Below are 11,455 nucleotides of genomic sequence, written 5' to 3'. Positions count from 1 at the left end.
TATATATATATATATACACTATTTATTAAGGGCTTACCATGAGCCAGAGTCTTAGCAAAGACTTTTTTTTGTTTGTTTTTTGAGAGATTTAGCTAAGACTTTTAACCACATTTTCCCTTGAGGTCCTCGGCAGCATTCCCTGGAAGAAGATAAGCACTCCCCAGTTAAGACACAAACAAGGCTTAAGAGATTCTAAATTGCTTAGCCTGGGGTCACACAGGTAATGGGGCAGGAAGTTGCTCTTAAAAATGAACTTAGTTCTCACTCTGCGATGGTGAGATCCTATTCCTCCTTTTTCTTTTCTCTTACTCTAATACCCTGCGGGACTGTGGCTGGGGGGGGGAGGAACCTTTGTTGACCCTGTCCCAAAATTTAGCTGACCTTGGGACTCCTCAGGAAGGAAGGGTTTCAGGTCATCTTTTCCTAAATGCTTGGTAGTCTTGCGGTCCTAGAACTAAAGGCAGAACTAGCTGCAGAGCCTTTAAGTTCTTTCCTGGACTTAACGGGTGATCTGGGCTCGGAATGAAAAATAGAATTGTGTGACTTGCTAGGATTATAATTATTATTGCTCCTGCTGCCTGAAGGTTTGAGTTGAGGTCAGTTTGAAAGGTCAAACTGAATTGTGTAGTGTTACTTATGGACAAATGAATACAAAAACCTTCTTAGTAGTCATGAGCCTTCCATAAAAGATGATAAAAGTGACTATGTAAGGGGGCAGCAGATGGCATAGTCGCTGGATTCCCACGTAGTCAACTGAGTTTGAGTCCTGGCCCAGGAGGCTTAAAATTTCTCATGGGGGTGCATGTGGGGGGGTGCATGTGGGTGGGTGCCTGAGATCCTAAGAGGAAAATGAAGGAGAAGGCATTGCACCACGGCCATCCCCCTTAGGGGATTATTTCTCGTTTTCACTCTCTCTGTCTCTGTCTCTCTGGAGAGCACACATGTCCTATAGCAAAAATATCTTTTAAAAAAGTGACTGTCAAAGTACCATGCTTTCTTCTGTTGCCATCCACACAGCTCCTGGGTAGTACAGTGATTACATGATCCTGGACTCTTGGTAATCACTATATTGTTAAGGTACCCTTAGATGAGAACGGACTTGAACTACTTCTCTTTCAAGTCTAACCTGAATATCCCACTGCAGCCTATATCTCCTTCTGCTTATGTAGTTTTAGTGAAACTAGAAAGCAACACAAGGAAAAAGTTTCCATAGGGCATTAAGTACAATCTAGAATCTAGGGTAAGGCCCTGTCTCCCTCCTGCCCATATTTTCTGTACAGTTAGCTTCATTTATGTGAGAATACGATGGTAGCCAAACTTTTAAGAGTAAGGTCTAGGCCCAGACTCTCTGGTGCAGTTGCAGACCTACCAGACTGCAGAACTGTGAGCCCCATGCCAACCATGGTTTGAGTCCTCAGAACCGTCCTCCTGAAAAAAATGAAAAGCATATGTACATATCTAGACAGGATCCTGATAGACTAGAGAACTGGAGAGAGTGGATCGGAGCATAACTGAGCCCTATGGAGGATGTTTCTCTCTCTCTCAAATACATGCATATGCTCTAGCATGAATCTTGAAAAAAAAAATCTGATTTCAATTCACTTTCATCATAGAAACATATATATATATATACATACACATATATAGATATAGATATATGTCACATGTGTATCCATATTTATGTGTATGTGTGTATAATATGTACTTAAAAGTATTGTCTTGGGTGTGTCCTGGCACATTTGGGTACCAAGGCAACTGAAGCTATACTCTAAATCCCATCTTCTAGACCCCAAAACACTGAGACAGGTAGAGTGACCTCTGTCCTCTTTCTGTCTCTGTCTTTCTCTCTCTTTAAATTTTGTACTTATTTATTTATTTTAATTTTTAAAACACTTCTTCTCACCTTGGGTGTTTTCTTTCTCTTGCTAATTTCAGAAGACATTTTAAATCTGAGGTGTACCCCGGCACATTCATTTTTTACCTTTTAAAAAGGTTTTTTTTTTCCTCTTTTTGGTTGATTTTGTCTATTTTTTTCTTTCCTTTTCCTTTTCCTTTTTTTTTTTTAAACTTACTTTCCCACTCTGTGCTTCAGTCTCCACACACTGAGTATCTAGACAGGCCTAAGTGCCCCGTATCTAAGCATCTAAATACTTTTAGGGTCATTGAAATCCTCAATGTTTATTGAAACTCCTGCTTTAAGGAAGAAACTCTTTTTCATAAATCTGAATTCAAAATCTTTCTGTGGATACCACGTTGTAAAACACAGTAGAGAGATTTTGTCACAGAATGACCAGAAACCACTGCAGAGGCACAAGAAATATGAGAAATCAAGAAAATATTTCTCCCCTAAGGGAAAAGAACAATCCTTCATCATCCACAGACAATACAGTGGAACTCATGAGAATAGCTGATAGAGAATTCAGAATATTCATAGTGACAAAACTAAATGAGATGCAAAGAACTCTGAAAGATTTAGGAGAAAAGAGACGAGTTCCAGGAGGTGAGGAAGTTCTTACATTATCTGAAAGAGGAAATACACACCATAAAAAAGAATCAAATGTTAGAGATGATGTTAGATGTTAGAGATGAAGGCTGCAATACAGAAAATCAAAACCTCCCTTGAAAGTATAAAAGCAGATTAGTCCATGCAGAAGATTGAATCTTGGATGTTGAAGACAAAACCTATGACCCAGAAAGAATAACCCAAAGAATTGAGAAAATAACCAAAAACAAAAAAGTGAGGATACTATATGAGAAATACTCGATCTCATTAAGTACCCAAGCGTCTGGATAATCAATATTTCAGAAGGTGAAGAAACTAAGGGCATTGATAATCTATTACATGAAGTCCTGGAAGAAAACTTTCCAAATCTAGAAAGGCATTCAAATATCCAGACCCAAGAAATACAAAAGACCTCTAATAGAATCAATGCAAGAAAGTCGTCTCCAAGGCACATCATACCCAGATTGGCCAAGTCCACAAAGACAAGACCGGTAAGAGAGAAATGTCAGATTACTTATACAGATTATCCCATCATGCTAACTTCAGGCCTCCCATCAGAAACAATGTGAACAAGGAAAGAATGGGAAAATATATTCAAAGTGTGAAGTGAAAAACAGTTTCAACCAAGAATACTATACCCAGCAAGACTATCCTTCATATGGGAAAAAAAGATAAAAACATTCTCAGATGAACAAAACCTGAATGAATGTACCAACACCAGACCAGCTCTTCAAAAAATTCTAAATGGAGTGCTTTACCAGGAAAACTAAAGACACACATACAGAAATAAGAGAACAAAAAGCAACCAAGAAAATGACCAACTTAATGCTAGGGACAAGAAATATCAATAATAGCTTTGAATGTTAATTTCAAGGATTTAAAAAGAAAGATCGGACCACAGTAACACCACAGAAGAGAAATTAATTACATAAGACTGAACTGGTGAAATAGAACTTTTTGACTTTAAGTAAAACATTACTGATTTTTTTTTTTACTATGCTTTGTTTCCCCAATTTAAGAATTTTGCTTTCTTTTGAGCTGTTGAGTGGTGCAGCAACTTGTTAAAATGTTTTTTCTTCTTGTTTGTTTCTTTCTTTAAATGGAAACATAAAATTTTCCCCCTTCCTGACCCCTCTGGAATTGGAAGATATTTGGGAGTATTCCTATTTGTAGCAGAATGGTTATTCGCATAAGTTCAATAATACCTGTTGCCTTGAATCAGAAATTGGAAATACTTGTTATTGGACAGGGCTTTGAGTGAATGTCATATCTAAAGATTAAACCAGAAAACTATGGAACTAGGGTAGATCTCAAGTTAGCCAACAGAAGCTCTTAGAAAGATGGCCTGGCACCATAAACATCTCTGCCTGGCAGAGAGGATTAGAGAAGGTATGTGAAAGAATTCATATCATAAAATAACCTGGACTTCTCCAGTGCAGCATGATAATCAATTAAGATTGAAAAAGAGCAACCACAGCCAGAGGATTACCTTGAGGAAGACTTTGAAGGAAGAAAAAGAGACTGATCTTTGCTAGCAGATGGTATATTACAGAATACTAGGTAGGCAGAGCAGAATTGAGAAGCTTTATGTATGGCTTGAGTCCTGCATGTTTGCTTTGCAACAGTTTGAGTAGTTAACATGTAAATATTTTCTCAAAAATATTTAAAAACATATAGTCTCTGTTGTTATAGAATCACAGACAAAATTATAAGTAATTCAAACATTATCTTTAAAATTCAGTTTTTTGAAATTTTGCAAGTTGTTTATTAACTGTCAAGAACTATGGAGTATGAGCAAAATATTTTTGATATGTAAAGTAAATGTTTATGGGGAAATGTATAAATAAATAAATAAATGTTTTTTAAAAAAAGAAATATTGTCTTGATGGAGGAGAAGGAATTGTGATATGACCATACCCCATTGGGAGATATTTTCTCTCTCCCTCTGTCTCTTTCTGATGCATGAGTCCTCTGGCAATTAAAAAAAGAGAGAGAGTAAAAGTATGTCATCTAGAAAAGGTAAGTCTGGCTTACTTAGCTTGGAACCATGATTTTCATTCTTATTTATATGAAATTAAAAAATGTCAGAAGCTAAGAAAGTATCCTGTGTTATTGGATTTGGATATTCTGTTTAACGAAAGATCCTAAAAGCAATAACAAACACCCTGATAATAATAAAACTAATAAAATTTATATTTGGGTCCTACAGCTTAGCAGTTAAGGAAGCTGGATGCCACATGGCCAAGAGAGGTTCAAACCCCAACACAGCCCTGAGATTCAAAAACTTGCTGGGGGTGGGACCAGCAGTTAGTGTAATGGCTATGTCACTGGACTCCCACGTAGTCGACCGCAGTTCAAGTCCCGGACCCGGTGGCTTAAACTCACAGCGGGTGCCTGTGCGTGTGTGCCCAAGATCCTGAGAGGAGAATGGAGGAGAAGGGATTGCAGCATGGCCATCCCCTCTTGGGGGGGGGGATTTCTTGCTTTTTGTCTCTCTGTCTCTGGCGAGCATACGCGCCCTATAGCAAAAACCTCTCCAAAAAAAAAAAAAAAAAAAAACTTGCTGGGGGTATGTTCCACATGCCCCAAATCCCGAGAGAAAGGAGAAGAAAGGATTACAGCATGACTACACTCCATTCAAGGGCTGCTTACCATCCCTCTCTGTCTCACTGTCTCTCCATGGTGAGTACAAGTATCATTTGGCAAATTAAAAAATTCTTAAATTTTATAGTCACTTCTAAGACCTATATATCTAGTTTTATATTTGTATTCTTGTATCTCTCTTTTAAAAAATAATTTTCAAATTCTGTATTAGCTTCAGACCCTACAAATCTGTATCTACCCCATGGCTATGAGACACCCAGCACCCAGATCTTGGTTTCTAAGGACTGTTCCCTATTAGAACCAAAGCTCCTTGAAAAGTAATTGGTTTCAGGTCTAGATCAAGGAAAGATCAGGATGAGCCTGGAACATATATTACATGCCAGAAAGCTAGAAAGTACACAAAAAATAATGAGATCAGGTAAAACGAACATGAGCGAGCTTGAAAAAGTTCTCACTGTGAAATTTGGAACAATTTAACCTTTGAAAAGAATAAGGAGGGCCAGCCAGTAGCAGTTTGGATAAAGTGACTGTATCTCACATGGCCAACTACAGGGTTTGAGTCCCAGACCTGCAGCTTGAAAAATAAGCTGACATGTATGTGTGTCTGCTCCAAATCTCAAGATGAGAATGGAGGAGAAGTGTTTGAGGCATGGCTATCCCCCTCGGGTGGTGCTTTCTTACTTTACCTGTCTCTCCCTCAATTCTCTTGAGTGAGCATACACGCCCTGTAGAAAACTATAAAAAGAAAAAGAAAAAGAAATAAATAAAGAAAGAAAGAAAGAAAGAAAGAAAGAAAGAAAGAAAGAAAGAAAGAAAGAAAGAAAGAAAGAAAGAAAGAAGTAGGTTATAACACCCTACCCACTCCGAAATGTTCATGAGTTCATAATGACATCTTTCTAGACAGAGAAGTAGTGAAAAAGATCTTTGTTTGGCCAGCTACTAAATACAGATGAAGTGGTAGAATGTCAAAACATCCATTTTTGCAGTCAGTGTAATATCTGATTCAGCAAGGGTCAGTAATGGGTGCTAAAACTCCCTGATGAAAAGTCGTTGGGGAATAGGATCTTCACACAGTCCGGGAGTAAAAGAGGCACTAAGATAGGTAACAACCAAATACAAAGTGAACCTCAGTTATATCCTAGGTTGGAAAAAGAGCTGTCATACCTGTTTGGGGGATAGTTGAAGAAATTTAAATATGGACAGTACACATATGATGTTGTTAATTGATGTTCATTTTCTTGGGTGTGATAATGGTACTGGGAAAGCTACAGGAGATGAATGCGCACACTGTAGGGCTGAACTACCTTGATGTTAAAAACTGACTTTCAAATGTCCTAGTCAATAATTGGTGAATATTTGGGACATTATGAGACAGTTCTTACCATTTTTTTGTAGGTTTGAATTTTTTTCCAGGAAAAAAAAAATGGGGGAGAGGACAAAAACCTTCTACTTCCTCAAATCAATAAACTTATTACCTTCAAAATAACTCATCATAACCATCGGTATGTTTTCTCTTCAACACGGAGCTCCTCTTCTGATTCACACCATTAAGTATAAATGAGTAAAGGAAGATTAACACTGACCAGAGAACCCAGGAATCCTAACGGAGGATATGGTCATTGTATCCATTTCCCTCCTGAACCAGTTAGACCCACGTCAAGCTTCACCTACAACAAAACACGAGTAAGGCCTCTCTTCATCAATGAATTAGACACTGAGTGTTATTATGAGTAGCACTGGTAAGTTACAAATCCAACCATAAAAACTTTTAATTGCATAGTAACGTAGTCAAGAAACATCAAAGTATGAGTTATTATTATATTGTTTTATGAGCACATGTGCACAGGCTCTCTATAGTGCACATTTTTCCACGTTTTTTTAGAAACCCCAAATATGAATAAATAGCTGTTATCATCTGATTTTTGCCAAGCAAAAATAGGTGAGCAAGTTTCCCAGGTCCAAGAGAGGCCATATTGTCAGAGACTTAGTCCCCAATTGCACCATCCACGGTGCCCTCCAAGCTGTCACCCATTTTATTCACTTATTGTGTCCTGTGATTTGTGCAGCTGAGATTTATTAGCCACAGGAATGTCTTATCGTTTGCTATCTCGTGGAGAGTGTTGACTTTATGCAGTTGGTACTCTATTGGGTTTCGATTTCTTTAATTTCTCATTTCTAAGGTTATTCTAAGGTTAGGATTGCATAATGCAATATTCCAAGGAGAAATTTGAGACCCAAAGGGATTTAAAGAACTTGCTCAGATGACTGAAGTCTCATCCAGACTAAGGGTTCTCAGTTCAAAATTGAAAAAGTAACTTCAATAAATAATTTTTCAAGTCACTTTTCCGATTATAGGTTTCAGAAACTAGAACCAAACATTTATTTCATCCTAGATTATCAGATAAAAATGCATTGCTATAAATCTATGTTCTTTTTTCTCTTTTTGTTTACTCTTACACATTTTTCTCAGGGAAATTTATCCACATCCTATTTTTCAGTTTCATGTTTTATTTAGCAAATTTAAAAAGTAGATTACATGCAAAAGAGAAAAAGAGATCACCAGGAAGATTTAAGGGGAAATGAACTTGTATAAACATCAGATCGATGTTGAGAAGTCCAGATAATTCAGGCCAAAATAATTCAGCTGTCAAAGAATATTATTAATAGTTCCTTGGGTTGGAATAAGTAAGTTGACATTTCTCTGTTGTAGTCAACTCCTAAATATAAAGACAGAGAAAAGTCAGGGCTGCTATAGGCCTTTTGTCATCAGTTCCTAAAGGTTTATCTACTTATTTCTGTTCTCTAGAAAAAGGCAGTTTATTCCATCAAGAGTGGTACTTGTGTCGCCATCACACCACCAAGGGAGTCATGATTTACTTTCACTCCAAGAAGTTCACCACCTGAATCTCATCAGTTCACCATTGAAGGACTGGAGCACTAGCCATATGCACCTAGCAAAACCTCACACTTCCATCAAACATATCTCGTTACAGCCTTTATAGCCTCCATTCCCTCTTCTTCATCATTGCCATTAGCTTACTGACATGTTTTATAATTTCTTCCTTACAAAAGAAAAATCTCTCCCTGAAAATACATTTATTACTTGCTACCCACCCATCCTCAGGAAGAGGGCGCACCAGGAAGAAGGGCAGGTGCACACCTGGCATGGTTAATGCACCGTAACAACGCAGCAGGGTTCGAGAAGGAGCACATTGGGCTCACAGGCCCTTTAAGTACTTTGCTTCTACTCTGAACAATGCGAGAACATTGGAAGGTTTTGAGCTGAGGAATGACACAATCCGATTAGCATTTTAGCATGATCCCTTTGGCTGCTAGGTTGGGTAGAGATTAAAGCGGGGAGACCTGTTAGGAAACTATTACAATACTCCAAGTGAGAGTAAAATGATGGTAAGTTAGATAGGAAGATAATGATTACTGTTTGTTCACCTTCTTCTTCATACTTTTCTGACTATTCCAGATTTTGAGAATGACTCTCCATGACTTTCCTAATTCAAAAAGAAAATGAAAAGGTTTTAAGGAGTAAAATGTTTGGAAAGTACCTTATCATCCTCAATACTTTCTGTGTATTCATCGTGACATAGATGCTCACGTAATTCTTAGTAGGACCTCAGCACAACAGGGTTGCTATAAAACAACACAAAGAAAAGAGGAGAATCAAAGTGATTTGCTCTGGTCTGTGCAGACTCTGAACATATGTTTTCAACCGAAAACTAAAATGATTGTTGACCTTTAGATAGCTTAAGAACTTACATCATCAGCCCAGTGGAGTGGTGATTAGGCAAGATCTCACGTGACTGACTGCATGTTAAAGTCCTGGACCTGGAAGCTTAAGGGATACACAGGGAGCTTATGTGTTTGTGCTCAAAATCCCAAGAGGAGAAGAGATTGTGGCATGATCATCCCCACTAAGAGGTGATTTCTGACTTTCCTTCTTGCTTTCTCCCCAGTGGGCACACATGCCCTGTAGTAAAAGAAGAAGAAAAAAAAAGTTTACAACTATACTTGAAAATTACAAAGTATTTTTTCTCTTTTTTGCTTTTAAATGTTGCTGAAGTTTAGTGTATGAAATTTTAATTTAATAGCATACTACCTCTTTGCCTTTCTAATCATCTGAGTTATAAAGATGTACTTGCTAAATATTTCACAATTCCTCTAATTTTTAACCATTACTTGCATTCCAAACAAGTATAATAAAAAACATGAAAGGACTTCTTGTGCCCTTTGAATAATTTTATTGCAGCTGTGATATGCATTTGACCACCTTTAACCTTCAAATATTTCATGGGCAAGCACTTCTCTGGGATTAGTTAGTTCAGATTCAAAAACTCTAGGCATTTTGCCAGGAGATTACTCTAGATAAAACTTGCTTATTAAAATTAGGGACATATTTGTAAGTACCTATTATTTCTAAGACACAATGGTACACAATTAAAACTGTTCATCTAAGTGTATTGTAGTCATACCCATAATGATAGTGTTTTTAAAGCATTCTTAGTGTGTTGAAAATAATCCCTCAACTCACTTTTTATACGTTAGGGAATTTTATTTCATTCAGCCAATGTTTATGCCACGCCTCCCATGTGATGGGAATTATAATCCTGGATGGAATCCAAGAGTGATTGAGTAATGGGCCTGAGCCCTCAAGATGAGAGGCAAAAATGCATAAAAAGAATATGATATTTGATTATAGAAAATATGGAGTGGAAAGCTAAAACCTATAATCTACCTCCTGCAGTTTCATAATACTCTGCAGAAGTGTGTCACTTTCCTTCACTACAAAGAGTTAACCATCTCTTCATTGACTCATTCTTTTGCTAAAGGTAATTCCAGGAACGTGACCTAGATAGACAGGTGGTGGATTCTGTTTGTTCTGCTCTCTTTTCTTATATAGACTATGTTATAAAGTTCATTCATCACCTAGTAATAAATGCTTTCTGAGTAGAAATAAAAATAAAAGTTCCATTAACACAATCATAAAACTTTTAATTATCTAATAATAATTGACTCCTCACAAAAAGTGCAGATTCCACTGCAGGGTAGTTGGCCTATCTATTTGGTCTACAAAGAAACTACACAGAAAGCAAAGTGTGTACAAATTTTATTGACTGTTCTTTATGCATTGGATACACAGATGAGCCATAGTGTAGTCATGTGACGATCTCCATCTTCTCATTAGCCTCATTATTCTACTGACCCCTCTCTGCAACCATCCTACCTCTGAGCTACTTTCAGATCGCCACCAAAATTATGTCTGACAACTAGATTCTGGGGGGATGGAAGGAGGGAGAATTCTTTCATTGTTTACAGAATAAAATCCCAGACTCTGATATCTGCTTGTCTTTTTCTTCTTCTCTTTCTCCATTTCTTCTTTCTTCCCTCCTTGCTTCTGTTCCTTCCATTCTTCCTACCATAATCTAAAAGACATTATATCTTAGAAGGAGAAATGGATATTGCAACAACCCAGAAAATGTAGCCTGAATAGGAGGAAACTCAAGGCAGGTGGCAGCAACCCGGTGGAAGATGGGAGCCCAGTGGAGTAAGGGGGGCTACTGCATGGGGTGGAGGTGTGGGAAGTAGGTAGCAACAGTGAGAGAAGCCTGGTTACATAGAGGAAGATAGCCCAAATGAGTATATATATTTAGGATAATGGAACTGGCTTTCTCAGTGATGAAGAAGAAAATTGCAAATACAGAAAGACAGAAAACTAGAATCATCTGATATTCGATTAGAACAGGATCAGGAAGTCATACTTTGCATATAAAATAAATACAGTTGGTAAGGTTATGATTATAGACATAGGTAGGTAGAAAGAATAGTATGTGCATATGTGCATATATTGCATAGCCCTGCCCACTGGGAAGCCCTGAAAGCATCCACATCCTAGATCTTGGTTTCTAAATATCACTCCTCACTAAAAGAAAGCAGGGCTCCACAAATGACTGACTTTAGGACTGGGAAGTGTAGGTACAAGATGAACCTGGAATGCTTTGCTGTTCTGAAATGTAAGGAAGTGGTCAAAGAATGGTGGAGACAAATAAAAAAAAATGGAGACAGGTGAGTTTTGGTTTTTGAGGTTTTTGTTTGTTTGTTTGTTTGTTTTTAGACATCTTTTCCAAAGATTATGTGCGCTCACTGAGAGACAAAGACAGGGAGACAGAAAGTGAAAAAATCACTCCCCAAGGGGATAGCCACACTTCTCTATTCTCTCAGGATTTTGGGCACTCTTGCACACACACCTGGTTTGAGTTTCAAGCCACCAGATCCAGGACTTGAACTGCAATTGGCCATATGGGAATTCAACACCTTAATGACCACATCAAGTGCTAG

Source organism: Tupaia chinensis, unplaced genomic scaffold, assembly GCF_000334495.1.
Source record: "Tupaia chinensis unplaced genomic scaffold, TupChi_1.0 Scaffold000388_1, whole genome shotgun sequence".
Taxonomy (NCBI): Eukaryota; Metazoa; Chordata; class Mammalia; order Scandentia; family Tupaiidae; genus Tupaia; species Tupaia belangeri.
This window is presented reverse-complemented; position numbering follows the sequence as displayed.